This window comes from Ciconia boyciana, chromosome 1, assembly GCF_034638445.1.
Source record: "Ciconia boyciana chromosome 1, ASM3463844v1, whole genome shotgun sequence".
Taxonomy (NCBI): domain Eukaryota; kingdom Metazoa; phylum Chordata; class Aves; order Ciconiiformes; family Ciconiidae; genus Ciconia; species Ciconia boyciana.
The window spans coordinates 203,555,044-203,570,363 of NC_132934.1; the positions used below are offsets into that span (position 1 = coordinate 203,555,044).

At 38.9% G+C, this 15,320-nt stretch overlaps 1 non-coding gene across 1 annotated transcript; it reads left to right on the forward strand.

Annotated features, from left to right (window-relative positions):
• Nucleotides 1-14,793: 14,793 nt before the first annotated feature.
• LOC140646738 (U1 spliceosomal RNA) lies at nt 14,794-14,955 on the forward strand. Its single transcript, XR_012040543.1, has one exon. It is a non-coding gene; the product is annotated as a U1 spliceosomal RNA (small nuclear RNA).
• Nucleotides 14,956-15,320: the final 365 nt, after the last annotated feature.

The following is a 15,320-nucleotide window of genomic DNA, read 5'->3' on the forward strand; positions in this document are numbered from 1 at the left end:
GTCTCAATAGCAAGATGGGAGCATAGCTCTGAATAAAACAAAAGTATGTTGGAAACTTGAAGGAAGACAAATAGTAGCACACACTGTTACCAGAATACAACATATATAAGGGACCTAAAACTAGCTGTGCAGTATATGGCTTTTAAAAATGTCAATCCTTATGATTTTGTCTTTTTCCAGAAGAAAATAATATTTAATTTCTGATTAATTTATTTCCCTATATAACCCAATAAATGTCAAAACTCTGCTTATAGTGAGATGGGACCATGTCTTGAACTGTTAGCATAAGATATAATAGCAAAAATAGTGGAAGAATGGGATTCCAAAATGATCACCTGTTCAGAAGGGCTTACTTAATTCTAATTGCAAAAATGTTGAATTCTATTTCCGTTAAACAGCACACAGCTGCTCTATGCTATTCAAACCTTTTCAATAACATAAAAATGGAAAACAGAAAACAAAGAATTACTGCCTGAAGGAGACTAACTTTACTTTTATACTTGAAGCTAGGGGGCATGACTACGATTTTAAACCTTCACTAAGTAAGTTAAATTTGGCTGAAGGACGTGTTTCAGATCTGAAAAGCTCTCAGGTACTCTGCCTACGTAACATATAAACATGAAAGAATAGGGAGAGTTTCTTAGATGATCCCAAATGAAAGATAACTTTTAAAAAGAAGGGAAGATAGAAGCGTCAAATACTCACTTGAATGAGACTCTAGAGGAGGACTTTAATCTCAGAGAAAAAAAATTGGTGGGGACTAATTGATTACAAGTGATTCAGAAATTTGTCAAAAAAATGACACATTCAGAAGCATTGTAGAGATCTCTTTAAATCATAGAATCACAGAATCATAGAATCATTCAGGTTGGGAAACACCTTTAAGATCATCGAGTCCAACTGTTAACCTAACACTGCCAAGTCCACCACTAAACCATGTCCCTAACATCGCATCTACATGTCCTTTAAAAACCTCCAGGGATGGTGACTCCACTTCCCTGGGCAGCCTCTTCCAATGCTTGACAATCCTTTTGGTGAAGAAATTTTTCCTAATATCCAATTTAAACCTCCCCTGGCGCAACTTGAGGCCGTTTCCTCTTGTCCTGTCACTTGCTACTTGGGAGAAGAGACAGACACCCACCTCGCTACAACCTCCTCTCAGGTAGTTGTAGAGAGCGAGAACCTCAGCCTCCTTTTCTCCAGGCTAAACAACCCCAGTTCCCTCAGCTGCTCCTCATAAGTCTTGTGCTCCAGACCCTTCACCAGCTTCGTTGCCCTTCTCTGGACACGCTCCAGCACCTCAAGGTCTCTCTTGTAGTGGGGGGCCCAAAACTGAACACAGTATTTGAGGTGAGGCCTCACCAGTGCCGAGTACAGGGGCACGATCACTTCCCTAGTCCTGCTGGCCATGCTATTTCTGATATGAGCCAGGATGCTATTGGCCTTCTTGGCCACCTGGTCACACTGCTTGCTCATATGCTTGTATGGATCCCAGTAGCACAGATACCTTGATGAATTACCCTTAGTGAATAAGGAGTAATCAACCAAAGGATATTTATCAGCTTTGATCAGAGATATTAACTTGTACTAAACTTTTGCTTTCATAGATAGATGATTACCAAAAGTCCTTTGAAACCTATCTGCAGTTGCTGTGATTACGATAAAGGTGTATCCAAACAGAGAAGCACATTTTCTTGTACACAGGGAAACAACAAGAATCTATAAAAGAATAGGAACACATGACCAAATCACTGATTGACAGAAAAAATAATGTTCACAGGGAATGTTAGAAATCTCCCATTCTAATAAAAATATTGTATCACTGATTAGAAGTTAATGTTATGTTCCGGATCTGTTATATTTGCTTGAGTACAAATACGGAGTGAAAAGAGGGTTCCTCGCTGCACAGGCTTTACATCCAGAGAAAGAAAGAACAAATTTATAACACTGACCTTGCTCTACCTGAATTCTTTTTAGATCAAGGAAAAGCTATTTCTCAACTTGCTAACACAATGTTTGGAAAGGTAATATATGATCTAAAAGAAGCTGAAGAAAGCTATGTTCAAATGAGGAGAGATGTGTGAACAAGTAGTCAAACAGTGGATAAGAGGAAAAAAGGATTGGAAATTGAGAAGATAGCAGTAGCCAATTCTATCAAGAAATGCTTTTGCCTAAATTTTTGGCCTTTATTGTTCATAGGTGGCTTCTTTTTCCATTAACAATTCAGTCACTTGCTATTTTTAAAGTTAAATTTGAAAAGTAAGGAAAAGAGAGGGGAAAAAATCCCAGCAAGAGTTCTTTCTATTGCTTTTCTCCTTTTATCTTTTTCTCCTTATATTTTGTGGGTTTGTTTTTGTATTACTGAAGCAGTTCTGAATTTTAATGATAAAGCACTTGGCTTAAACCCAACATGTGCAATAATAGGCTTAGTTACTCAATACTTGTCCGGAATCTCTGACAATTTCAAACCTTAACATCTTTGGAACCAGTGCATATCTTATCCCCAGGTTAAAATAAAAAAAAAAGAAAGTGTATGCCAGAACATGGAAGTTTTAACTTGATTTGAAAAGCCTTAAAGCAGGAAAGACTGGTTTGTTTTGGTTTTTTTTCAAAAAACAAAACCAAAAGAAGTTGAAAAGTAAAAAAGGAAAAAGTGTATTATTAGAATAAGGGAATGTATCTGGCTTATACACCAGATGGGTGTGCTGCCATTCAAAGGGACCTCAAGAAGCTGGATGAATGGGCCAGCAGGAACCTCATGAAGTTCAACACAGGGAAATGCCAAATCCTGCCCTTGGGGAGGAATAACCCCAGGCACCAGGACAGGCTGGGGGCAGCTGGCTGGAAAGCAGCTCTGCAGGGAAGGACCCGGGTTGTCATGGTGGACAACAAGTTGAGCGTGATCCAGCAATGTGCCATTGCCGCAAAGAAGGCAAATGGTATCCTGTCCCCAGCATGTCCTGGTGCCTGGGGTTGTTCCTCCCCAGGGGCAGGACTTTGCAATTCCCCTTGTTGAACTTCATGAGGTTCCTGTCAGCCCATTTCTCCAGCCTGTCAAAGTCCCTCTGGGTGGCAGCATGACCCTCTGGTGTATCATTTCTCCCAGTAACCAAGACAGGGGCCTGCTTTCTGAAATCATGCTGGACCCTGAATCTCAGGGAGCTGAAGGCACCTGAGGTGACAAGCAGCACTCTCCTCTTTGCAGCACTCTCCTCTGGCTAGCTCTAAAGCAGATTCCCACCCAGTATGTCAGATATACTGCTTGGCGTGATAGATTACATGCAGAGATTAAATGTTTAGACATTGACTGGGAGGGGCAACCTTTTAAAAAGCTCGGACTAACTGTAGGAGATGTAATCTTACATTAATCTGTAGGAGATGAAGTTCCATTTTGGCTGCTGGCAATGATTTTTTAGCGAAAAGAGAAAAGCAGCTTCCTATGACTGGAGGCAAAATGTAAACTGAATCATATTAGCCTTTATTCCTCCATCTGTTGACCGACCAGCTTTCTTGAAGACTTCCTTCACCCCAATAGGGAAGCAGGTGGAGTTGAGAAATTTACCTGGAGGCAATCCCCGTCTGTCTGCACCCAGATCATAACCTGCCATAACCTCCACCTAGTTACGAGGTGGAAGGTTAGCCAAGGTGTGGGAGCTTGGCTGCCACCTGTCCCCAGCAATTTAAAGTCAAGTATCCCCAGTAGCATGGTGCTGGAGCTCTTGGTCCTGTGCACAACAAGCAGAACCTTTCATAAGCTCTAATAAGTTACTAGAACAATGTTGTATAAAAAGCAGTGCAAGGATTACAGACAACAGTGCCAATGCTAATTAGGGTTAGCCAACGTTTTCTCATTCATACAGCTAAAGGAGCATATGGGAAATGTCATGTTGTCATAGCAGATTCTTTCCTTCAAAAAGTTGTGTGAAACATCAAAGCCAAGTAAAATAATAGCTGCATACAACAAATGCAAGGTACAAGAGCTTCAGATAATATATCTTTTTTCACTGAGAAGGGTTGTAGTAAGAATGCATGCAAAAATGCAGTCTGCTGTGTTGTCTGTTGTCAAGCTGTTACTCTGCCTCTTCTTCTGAGATATTTCTATATTTTTATATAAAGCATTTAAAATATGCATTTTAAATAAAAATACTTTTATTCAAACAGCACAGAAAGCCCTAGAATTAAAAATATTAACTGAAAAAATGTTATGCCTTGTAAAAGCTTGAAACACTTCCTTTTCATATGGATGTGGCTCTTCTTTCTGTAGTTTGTAGGACTGAATTAGAAGAGAGTCAACAATTTTGATTGTGTTAATGACTGATCCAAATCTTAGAGTACTTTCTTAAAAATATTACTGTTTGTATGTAGATCTCTCTTCAATGTGAGGGTTTTGTACAAATAATAAAAGAGGCACTTCACCCTCTGTGTCGGGACTCACCTATGAAGGAAGCCTTTGCATATGTTCCAAAAGCTCCCATGTACATATGCCCTAAACATAACACTTGTGTGAATAATTTCAATGACTCTCGGCCTTTCTGAGGAACACTGAAGTAATTTTGAGCAGACAAATGGAAGCCAATGGGAAGCACCCATAGATTGAGATGAATGTCTGCTTGCCAGGAGAGTGTGTAACAGGTTTTTTACTATTCCTATAAAAGAAGAAGCAAGGCAGTGAAAAGTATGTTAGACTCAATATGTGAATGAGCTGTTTGTTTGCTTTTTTAGTCTTGTTTTTATCTTGTATTTTGCATTAGAAATGCTGTTGGATTCGCTGCTCACAGATTCCCAAAGAAAGGAAACACAAGTAGCTGAAATGTAGGCATTGCCAGAAGTTTCTTATTTCTGACTCTTTCTTGCCTCTGATACATGAAAAGAGTAACACTTTGCAAGAACAGATGTTTTCCCCTTGTGTTCTTGGTTAGCCCATGCCAGATGACCCAGCTCCTTGGGCTGTGGTTTCTGCTTTTCAGCCATTTTTTTCTTAACGGTACTTTTTTTTTTTTTGCTTGCCAGTTAACCTGACAGAAGAGTGGCAAGCACATCAGTCAGCTTTAACAAGGTGATTGCTCAAAGCCGTGTTTGTTGGGAAGCCTAACAGGAGAGCAGAAGTGAGTCTTAAGCTGTGTGTGGACCATCAGAAGTTCAAGTCATATGCCAGATTGTGTCATCTGACTAACAGGGAAGCTGAGCTGGCAGGGGAACTTCCGGGTAATCTGAATCTGTGGCTTTGGGGAAGCAAATCAGTAGGATATGCTGAGACTAATAACCCCTGGGTCAGTGGAGCAGTGGGACCCCTTGGGAGCTATTGTCATCTTTTGTGAACCACAGTACAAGCTCCCTTCTTCCCTCAGGTCTCCAGAATATGTGATGTCTATCCTGTGGCTCTTGCGCATTTGAAAATTTGATGGCTGGCTGTTGGGATCAGGAAGGTTGGACACATCTATGTTATAGGACTACTAAGCACTGTAGACCAACAGTTTACCAGTGATTTTTAGAACTGAACATAATGAAACTTTAATGCAATATTCAGGACTGCTCACTTAAGTCTTGTTTTTATACTATCTTATTTCTTAACTTGAGGCCATGGCTTGAGCTGATAAAATACTACATGAAAAGCTATCTTCACATTGTTACTGGCAGAGACTACTAGAAAGCTGTCAAGAAAACTCATTATGGAAAGTCATAGTGTAGATCTTTGAATTACTTATGACTTGACTCTCAGTTGTAAGATTTTGTTGTGGTTTGTTTTTCTACTGACTCTTTCTTTTAATTATTTGATGGAAAATGGAAGACAGGGTCACCAACAGAAACTGGGACTGTTTAGAGCCTGTAGATGGCATTATGACATTACTGCATTTCTATCCACTAGCTCTGGACACATTAAAAAATATGAAGTACCAAGAGGTCATAAAGGTATATAGCAGCTGTGCCACAGCTGATGAGGTTAGATGACTGCCAACCAGTATCATTTAAATCCCTTTAAAAAATCAGTGTAATGTTTAACTACAGTTCAGTGTAGTGAGTGAGTGCTATATAACCTATGAGTAATGTACTGAGTAATGCAATCTAACTGCTTCTCAGGAGAACTTCGCTGTGGTTTTAGTCAACTAAAATCAGCAATTGGCAAATCAAAACTGGGAGTCATTGTGTAGTCAACAGTGGAAAAGGCCAAGACATGCCTTAGGGCCTTAGCTCTACTGGCATACAGAAAACAATATGACCTGTCTGCATTACACTACTGGTATTACACCTTGGAAGTACCAAAGATGTGTCACTTGAAAGGAATATTATTGCAAATTTTTTTTCTCATAATCCAAGACAGAAAATGAAGATGCAGCTAGGAGTGAAAACATATCCTTAAGGACATGTAGGATTCAGTTAGGATGCTATCCTTCCTTCTGTGAATTAAATTTCAGGTCAGTAGTCTGTAACAAATCCTCTGTTCCAGGGGGAGACAAGCTAGTGCATTACAACACAGAAACCACACTACCTTATAAAGTGTTTGTGAAAATGAGATGAGATCCACCAGGATATATACAAGTATTTAACACATTAAATCAATAATAACTTTCTGAGATTAACCTATCTTTTTTTTTTTTAAAGGAGATACTCTTTCAGTAGAGATCAGCTATACTCAAATTACCTTCAGTATGCATAATAAAGTCTGAGATAATCATTGTCACCTGAGATGAAAATTATACTGTAGAGCTTATTTCAAACATAAAGCTTTCTTGCATGTTCCAAGTGTGTTTATATTTTGCTAGTACTTATTAAAAACACCTTACATAGTGTTAATATTTTAAATTGTAATCAGCATTATGTTATGTATGTCAAGTATGGCCAGAGAGTAATGGAATTGCTTACCATAGAGGATCCAAAGCAGAATATCATGCTGACTGTTCTTCAACTGTAATTTGGGGGTTGCACACATTGAAGAGTGATTGTTTTGCATCAACCATGGGCTTAACACAGGTATTTTTGTATAATACAGAGCAGCTGCCATGATCTAGATTTCCTACCAGAAGAAAAATCGTGTTCCTATGCTTTGGTCAGGTCAGTGCATCCCAGATAATGTGTTAGAAGAATGAAATAATTCAGTTAATCTAGGAACTGAGCAACAAACAACTCTTAATGGTAGCAGTGTCATTATTGTTTTGCTGTGAAAGAAAAAAACATCTCGCATAAGTTAGGTGACCATTAATCAGAAACTTTATCCATATTGCATATAGACCCTTGCCTATATGAAATAAGTATATTTTTGATGTTTTCACACAAGATTTTGACAAGTCTAGCTTTACCTCAGATGGCTTTTTTCCCAGTGTCCTTTGAGCCATGTCTTCCATATGATAAGAGACTGTTGAAACTGGTGGAGCTTTCTACCTTTGAACCGTGGACTTGCATTCCTGGTTAACACACAGGCAACTGCAGCAATGAACTCTGTCGGGGCATGAATCCATTAGAATGAAGGAAATTGCTGTTAGGAGAGACTACGGTAACACAACTCTGTAGAACACTAAGCAAAATCCATCCCTCATTCACTACAGTGGCTCCCTATGGAGTGCTGAATAGGTAGAGCAGAACTTGCATCTGTCTGTCTTAGCAGCTCTGTTGACTTTTTCATACTCAGCTCTGTGTTGTCTTCCACATGTGATGAAACATTGCTTCCTATGTGCAAAGTCATAAATCTTGGACAATATTTTTTTGGTTAAATTCATTATGGATTGTTTCACCAGCTAATAGGTTAGCAATATATTTATTCATTAAAAGTATGGGATATAAGTAGGGTGAAGGGAAATGAATTCTCAAAAGAACTGTATTTGATTTTACTGGTGTTGATGCTATATTTGAGTCCTTATCCTTTAAAAGCCTGTTTTGGATATTACTCATTTGATGCATTTTAGGAAAACTGTTTTGAAATGTACAGTGCAATTTTCTTCTCAGACAGAAGGCTAGTAAATGTTTTGCTGTGAGAAATTGAGTTTGTCTGTGTGATGGATAGTGACTTTGTGCCTAAGCATAGTGATTGTGTCTTAATGTTATGTTTCTTGTGGTGCTACTTAGCTGAAATACAGCTGAGGTTTGATCTGGCACTGAACAACACAGCTTCTCTGCTGTCTATGAATCTGTGCAATTTAATCAGCTGAGGACAAGCCTTCAAAGTTCAAATCCAATCAAATCAAAAAGTCTTTTTCCTATGCCAAATACAATTGTAACAATTAAATAGTATACACAGAACAGTATATAACAGTTCTTGCACACTCATACATGCTCTAGCTGTCTTCAGTGTTCACTGCTGTAAGCATCCACTGTTCAATTTGTTTCTGAATAGATTCTGATGCTAATTTTATTACCTCTCTAAGAGTGTGTTTTCATTTAGAACAATGAAGTGGGCATTCGTGAATGAGTCACTCATAATTAGACTGAGGTGTTTATGCTGTGCTTCTAATAAGAGACATAGCAAATAAGATGTTTAGTAATAATTATAGGGAAACAATCTAAACAGTTCCTCTATAATACTTGAAATCATAGAGAAATTGAGAACGAGGTCCGTCTTAAATTACTAGTGCATACATCTTAGAGGTTCTGTCATTCTTCAGACCTTATCAGTTTCTTCTTCAAGTGCACAGGGCTGGCTGCAGCCTATTGATGTGCAATCTGGTGATCAGCCTATTAGTGGAAACCCTCAGCTCCTGCCATTCGGTGATGGCATTTTAAATGAATGGTAGAATTCCCACTGACTGGAATGGATGCTGTTTGTCTTTGGAAGTGGGTAGTTGTGTCCATGCAACTCTTTTCTTAAAAGTGTTTCTTCAGGCTTCCCCATTCCTGGAACTCTTTTGATATCTTCTACTACTTTTTAATGCCGTTATGGTCATCTGAGCCCAGTCTGGCTTGCTATCCTATTTATTGTGTTTCCCCTGCAAAGCACTTCTCTATAACCATAGCCACTCAGTGTTGTATAGGGAGAGGGAACTGGAGTCCTTGAAATTAAAGATGCTTTACTGTACAGCCTCTAAAAGTAGCAAACATCACTAACTGCCTCCTTCCCTCCCCCGCCACAGCTCACGTATGGTGTGTGGGCCTTGACTTTCCAAAGCAGATTTGTAAATGCACTGAGCAGTAAAAAAATGTGAGTTAAAATAACAGTATCTAAAGAGGAGAAGGTTGCAATTCTCTGCACGGAGAAAAAAAAAATCCCAGAGATCTGTCAGCTCCTCTCAGCCAGAACATGTTTGCAGACACCCAGGGGAAGAAACAAGTTCTAGGGACTGCTGTTGACACTAACTCAATACAGGGCCTGGTGCACCCCTTGGGCATGGTCCCACTAAAACCATGGGCTGTTGGACACAGCAAAACAAAGCCTGTGGGCTTCCAAAAAAAGTGTTAATTTTCATGGCATGCATCTAGTCTTTTCTCCTCGAAGTGTTGACTGCAAACTCCAGACCTCCCTGAAACTCATTCCTAAGTAAAATGAGGAACCCCTCAAAGAGTATGAATGTAACACCTTTGGTATTCTTCTCTAGAGATGTAACTATTTTCATAAAAAAATAGAATCACAGAATGGTTGAGGTTGGAAGCAACCTCTGGAGGTCATCTGGTCCACCTCCCCTATTCAAGCAGGGCCACCTAGAGCAGGTTGCTCAGGACCCTGTCCAGATGGGTTTTGAATATCTCTAAGGATGAAGTGTCCACCACCTCTCCGGGCAACCTGTATCAGTGCTTGGTCACCCTCACAGTAAAAAATTGTTACCTGATGTTCAGAATTTTCTCCCTCATCTACTTTACATTCCTCAGAAACATTTGCATTTTGTAAGAACAGAGGCATTTTTTCTTTGCAAATATAGAGAGGCAGATATAGATAATGGAATAATAGATAGATGGCTACAGAAACAGTCAGATGGAAGAGCCTGCTACAGACTTTGCTGTTAGCTGCTGAAGCAGGTATACCTGTAACTCAAAGAAGGCATGTCCCCTTCTATGTATCTCTCCACAAGTCCGGTCCTCAAAAAATACAGGTAAATGGCCTCCCAGGAAATAGTAGAGTCCATTTAGCTCCACTTCCTTGTCTAGTACCAAGACTATGCAGAGCTGATTTGTCCCTGTCTTTTCTAAGGGTTTCATGGCCATTGCAATCTCCCGCTTTCCTCTGGGAAATGGCTAGAGAAGGGAAGGAGACCTATGTGAGAGCCTGTGTACATAGCAGCCACCTGCCAGCTTTTAACTGAAGGTGCAAAGGACAATCTCTCTCACTGCCATTTTCTTCGGTTTCACAGGTCTTTTAAATACAACTTCATGTTGTATTTAATTGGTATTTTTGTTTACATTCAGTGAACTGCCTGCCAACAAAATCCCACTTCCTTCCCCCACCAAGTTAGAAAATGGAATTAAATTGCTAGAGCAGATCTGTAGGTTGTTCTTTGGGCACAAGTTAAAATGCAAGAAATTCCATTTGAATATAAGAAAAAAAACTTTTTTACTGTGAGGGTGGTCAAACACTAGAGACGGGTAGAGAATATTTTTGGAGATATTCAAAGTCTGACTGGACATGGTCTTGGGGAACCTGCTGTCGGTGACCCTGCTTGGAGCAGGGGGTTGGACTAGATGATCTCCAAAGGTGCCTTCCCAGCTCAGCTGTTCTGTATTCCTGTGATTCTCCTGCACTCTGGCTGCATGTCATATCCGTTCACTTCTGCACGAGAGTCTGTGCTTTCTGCTCCAGTTGGAAACTCTTCCAGCTACTGATTTTTCCCTAAAATATTACTCAGTGCCTAATACAGTACAATTTTTGTTTCTTCTGGGCTTTGGGCTGTATTATAATACCAGTGTTAGTGCTGATTTAGTTTCTTAAATACATGTTCACTTTAAATATGATCATTTGTATTTTTTTTGTAGAGGCAAGGTAGCACAAATCACAATGACTCCAAACAAATCCTGTTTATGGTAAATAACTGTGTTAGCTATATAGAATACCAACCTATATTTATTCTCAAGTAGTTTGTATCCTTCTTTCTAGAGAAACATTTTTTATTTTTATTAACAACATGATCATTTTAACTTTAAGGCTGAAATGTGGCACATTTGTTCTCAAGCCAGGAGTGTTTCTTCATTGCTGGGGGATTTTTGGTTTTGTGTTTTGGGTTTTTTTTTTCCTTTTTTTTTTTTTTAATGAGCAATATGTTTCAAATTAGAAAGAGCAATGTTTTTACCTTTTTGATAATTCAAAAAAATAAATTGTCGTGTTTGTCTAACAGTCCTCAAATTCCTGTCTCAAGGGGCATGTTAAGTGCAAATTTGGCAAGGACATATATGCCCGTGTCACAGAAATACCACTCATCGGTCTCTATTATATAGAGGAGACCTTAGGAAGAAAGCTGCCAGGGTAAAGAAATACTTTTCTTTGCCTCTTTTTTTCAAGTTGAGTTATAAATGACTTCTAAAATTACCTTTTCCTGCCTAAGTTTCTCTAGAAATATTTTGTAGGCTGCCAAAATATTGATGAAAATGAACATCCAAAAAGACTAGACTTGCAGTCTAAAAGAATGGCATAAACCATGCCAGATACCATCATTATGAATTGCTGAAGCAGGAAACGTAGCAGAATTGAAAAACTTGTTCCTGCCACATTCTGCACATAATGCTTCCTGCTATCCTTCTCTTTGGTGGTACTACATTGGGAAGAAGCATTTCCATATCCCAGCCTCCTGATGAGAGAACAGGAAGGGGACAGGCAGGCAAGAAGGTATTCATCTATGTTAGTCAGTCTAAGCTGTCTTTACAGATTATGGAGAGAAAATGACAGTGTTATGAATTGATTTGATTCAACTTTAAGTTAAAAAACTGAAATAGTTTGAACACTGCATAGGTCATTTCCCAATGATTTCAAGAACATAGAAGACCTTTTGCCATTCACTGATAAAATTCTGGCTGCTGTTGCAGGCTAACATTGATAGTCCTCTAAATTAAACAACAGCAGCAAATGCTAGAAATTTACTGTTACAACATGGATAACAATTCATGGAGAAGCAGGGAAGTGTCCTAGTTCAATTCTATTGAGGGCTATTTTTTTAAAGGAAAAAAGCCCACCTGCATAGACTAAAAAAAATAAAATAATCCTAATTATTTGTTTTTCCTTTGCTTCAGCAGACCTAAGAGGTAAAAGAGATTCTATCAGAGCTGGATACATTAGGAACCAAAAGGAAGGTAGCATGGGCAATTTTTAATTAGCTTAAATCACTTTCTATCTCCTTGTTTCAGTATGTATTGTATTTTATATATCTGTATGTATTTTATTTTACACAGTTTATAAAGGGTATATAAATATATAAATAGCATGCAATTTATAAATTGTGATTGGCTGTATATGTATCTGCACTGACATTGGCTGATTAGTGGTAGTCATTTGTAAGTATTTAACAACAGAATTAAATAGTCATCTGAAAGTACCGGAAATCATAAACCAGATTGTTACTTAGCACTATTAACTCTCCAGTAGTAAGACAAAAATTTTCCTGCCATTACTAGCTGTAAATGAAAAGTTAGAATGACAATAAATTCTACTGACCAAACATGGGATGCTGGGAAGTATATGAGGGCAGCAGAGTTAGCATTAGATTGCTCTTGCCTCCTGCTATTTAGGACAGTGAGTACCAGTGTCACTGTCATGCAAAATCTCTCAGACTTTATTTGCAGTCCAACAAAAGATCAAGGCAATTCCACCGAAGCAGCAAATCCAAAAAGAGCAACAGAAAACTGTGCTTTTCTGACAAAGGAAGCAGTACTTTCAGCCCTCCCAAGAACTTTGTTGCCACTTGATCAACCTTGTTCGCTTCCACCTCTGATTGTTCCCTCTGCTGCTACACTCCCTTTCCAAGGAGTGCGTGTCTAACCCCTGCCCTTCTTTAGGGCTGGGAATCTATTTGAATCCACAAGGTAAGCTGATTCCCAGCACCGTAAATACCGTTTTCCTTCACAGTGACAGCTGTTCTTCCAGGTTGTGAAAGGGTCTGTAGTATTTGGGTCTAGTAAAAACACTTCTGGCATCCACTAATTCAGTATTTTCTGCTTCTGTCACTGATATGTTACTTTACTGTATGGGAATTCTCAGTATTCCTCCCAAATCTCACCTGCCTTGTCTAGTTGGACTGCACAGTCTTTGGGGAGGAGCCATGTCCTGCTCAGCATTTACAACATCTATCATAACATGGCTGTTATCTCAGCTGGAACCATTATGTGGGGATAAAACATACATATTTTGTCTAGATTAGAAAACATTCGAAAGATACCAAATAGGATTACCCAATCCCTGATTATTCCTTAGGATCACATCTCTATAAATTATCTTCGGTTAACACAGCTGTTTCATAATAACTTCTAATTCTATAAATTGAACTACTTAAGAAATATTTTGCAAAAACATATTTCAGAGTCATGATTACCCTACATATACATTCATAGCATAAGAATTTGCTATTGGTTTGGCAAAGCATACTCTAATATATGTTTGTACGTATGGCATACAGTAAGGACAAAAATGTACATAATATTTTAAAGTCCCTATGGATTATTTTGTCCATTCGTTTTACAGCTAACTTAGCTGTTGCTTTAGCAACAGGAAATCCAGTGCAGACAGCTCTCAGATCAGATAGAATGATTCAACTCAGTTCTGATAGATATGACACGATCACCGTTTCTTTCGCTATTTGTAAGCTTATACAAATAGAACATTCATTTTGCTTTTGCTAATGATGTAAAAATGCATTACTCATTGTATATAGGTTATTGTTGCGATCCCTCATTCCCCTTCCCTGTGCACTGAAAGTGATAGTTCATGCCTTTTGAGGCTGGTGATATCTGAGTGCATTATGTTCCTGCTGAGCCTTTACAATGTTCTATATGCATCATGTGTCTTGTTTAGAATAATGATTTGGCACTAAATCATCACTAGTCAATTGGTCTGAAATGTAAAAGTCTGTAATTTCTTCACCTCAGGCCAGTGATGTCATGTAACATGACTTTACTGGTTTATCACGTGCCATCAAGTCTCCTTGGGCTAATTATTCCAGTTCACACCATCTGCATCACTGCATCACTGAAGGTGCACGACTATTTCCAGTTGTTTTATGTCATTATGATTATTTTCTTTAATCATAATGAAAATAATAATTCCTATGGAAAAAAGTAACTCAAAGAAAATCATTTAAGAATACATTTATTATGTACATGAGATTCAGTATTCCATTACTCGGGTACTGGTGAATAATCTAGAAAGTCTGTTTAGAGTAAAGATGCACTTGATATCTGCTTCAGTGAAGCTGGTTGTGTATGGTGTTTTGGTTAAGATGGATAAAAATGTACAGTAAATATTTAGGAAAGATATAGATACTGAAACTGGATTACAATCAGTCTAGCCCTTTGATTGGCAGTGGAGTAGGAGATGAATGAGGGTATGCTTCCCAACATAATTTGAACACGTTTTGTTATGACGAAGAAGGGAAGGGGCAGGAGTTTTTGTGGAGGTTATGAACTTGTGGAAGGTGTTTCTTAGAGCCACATCTGGAGATCATAATCCGTTCTTGAAAAGGATATTTGAGCAAATGCAGATTCATTTGATGAAAAGTAGGCAAGTACATCTAAACTAGTTGCTCTAAGTGCCTTCTCTGGTAAAGGAGAAAGGAATTTATCTCATCCTAAATAGCATATCTAAAATAGGTCAAATGACTCAGTTGAGAAGAAAGGAATATAAGAATGACCATAGAGCTTCAGGTCAGAGGTTCACTGAGCTGGCATTTTTCTCTCTGTCTTTCTTGGCGGGTGGAATATCATCACCAGGAAGGTGATTTCCCCAGAGTGAGGCTCAACTCCTGTGCTCTGGGTGTGCTGGCTCTTCTGACTTCATCAAATGTAGGAAACTCAGCTGCATAATCTGTGGTGAAGGGGGAATGTGTTTATGCTCCCCTAAAAGGAATTGGCAAATGCTGTTCTGTCCCGCTCTGGTTCCTACTCACCTCTCCTTGTGGAGCAGCCCCCTCCTGATGCTCCCCGACACAGCCTGCTCCATCATTGCTCTTACAAAAGCAGCCTTTGGTCATCCTTGCTGCCTCTCTGTGAGTCTCTTCAGATTCTGTCATTTCCTGCTCGAGATGAGAGAGCAGAGCCATGCCAAGGCTTCAACATGAGGGTGAACAATGGTTTTATGCAATAACATAATTGTTTTATCTCTTGTTCTCAAACCCTTTTCTAATAATTCCTAATATTTGATTCACTATATTTTTTTTGACAGATGCTAAGCAGTGAGTTAACATTTTCCTAGACCTGTCGGTCAC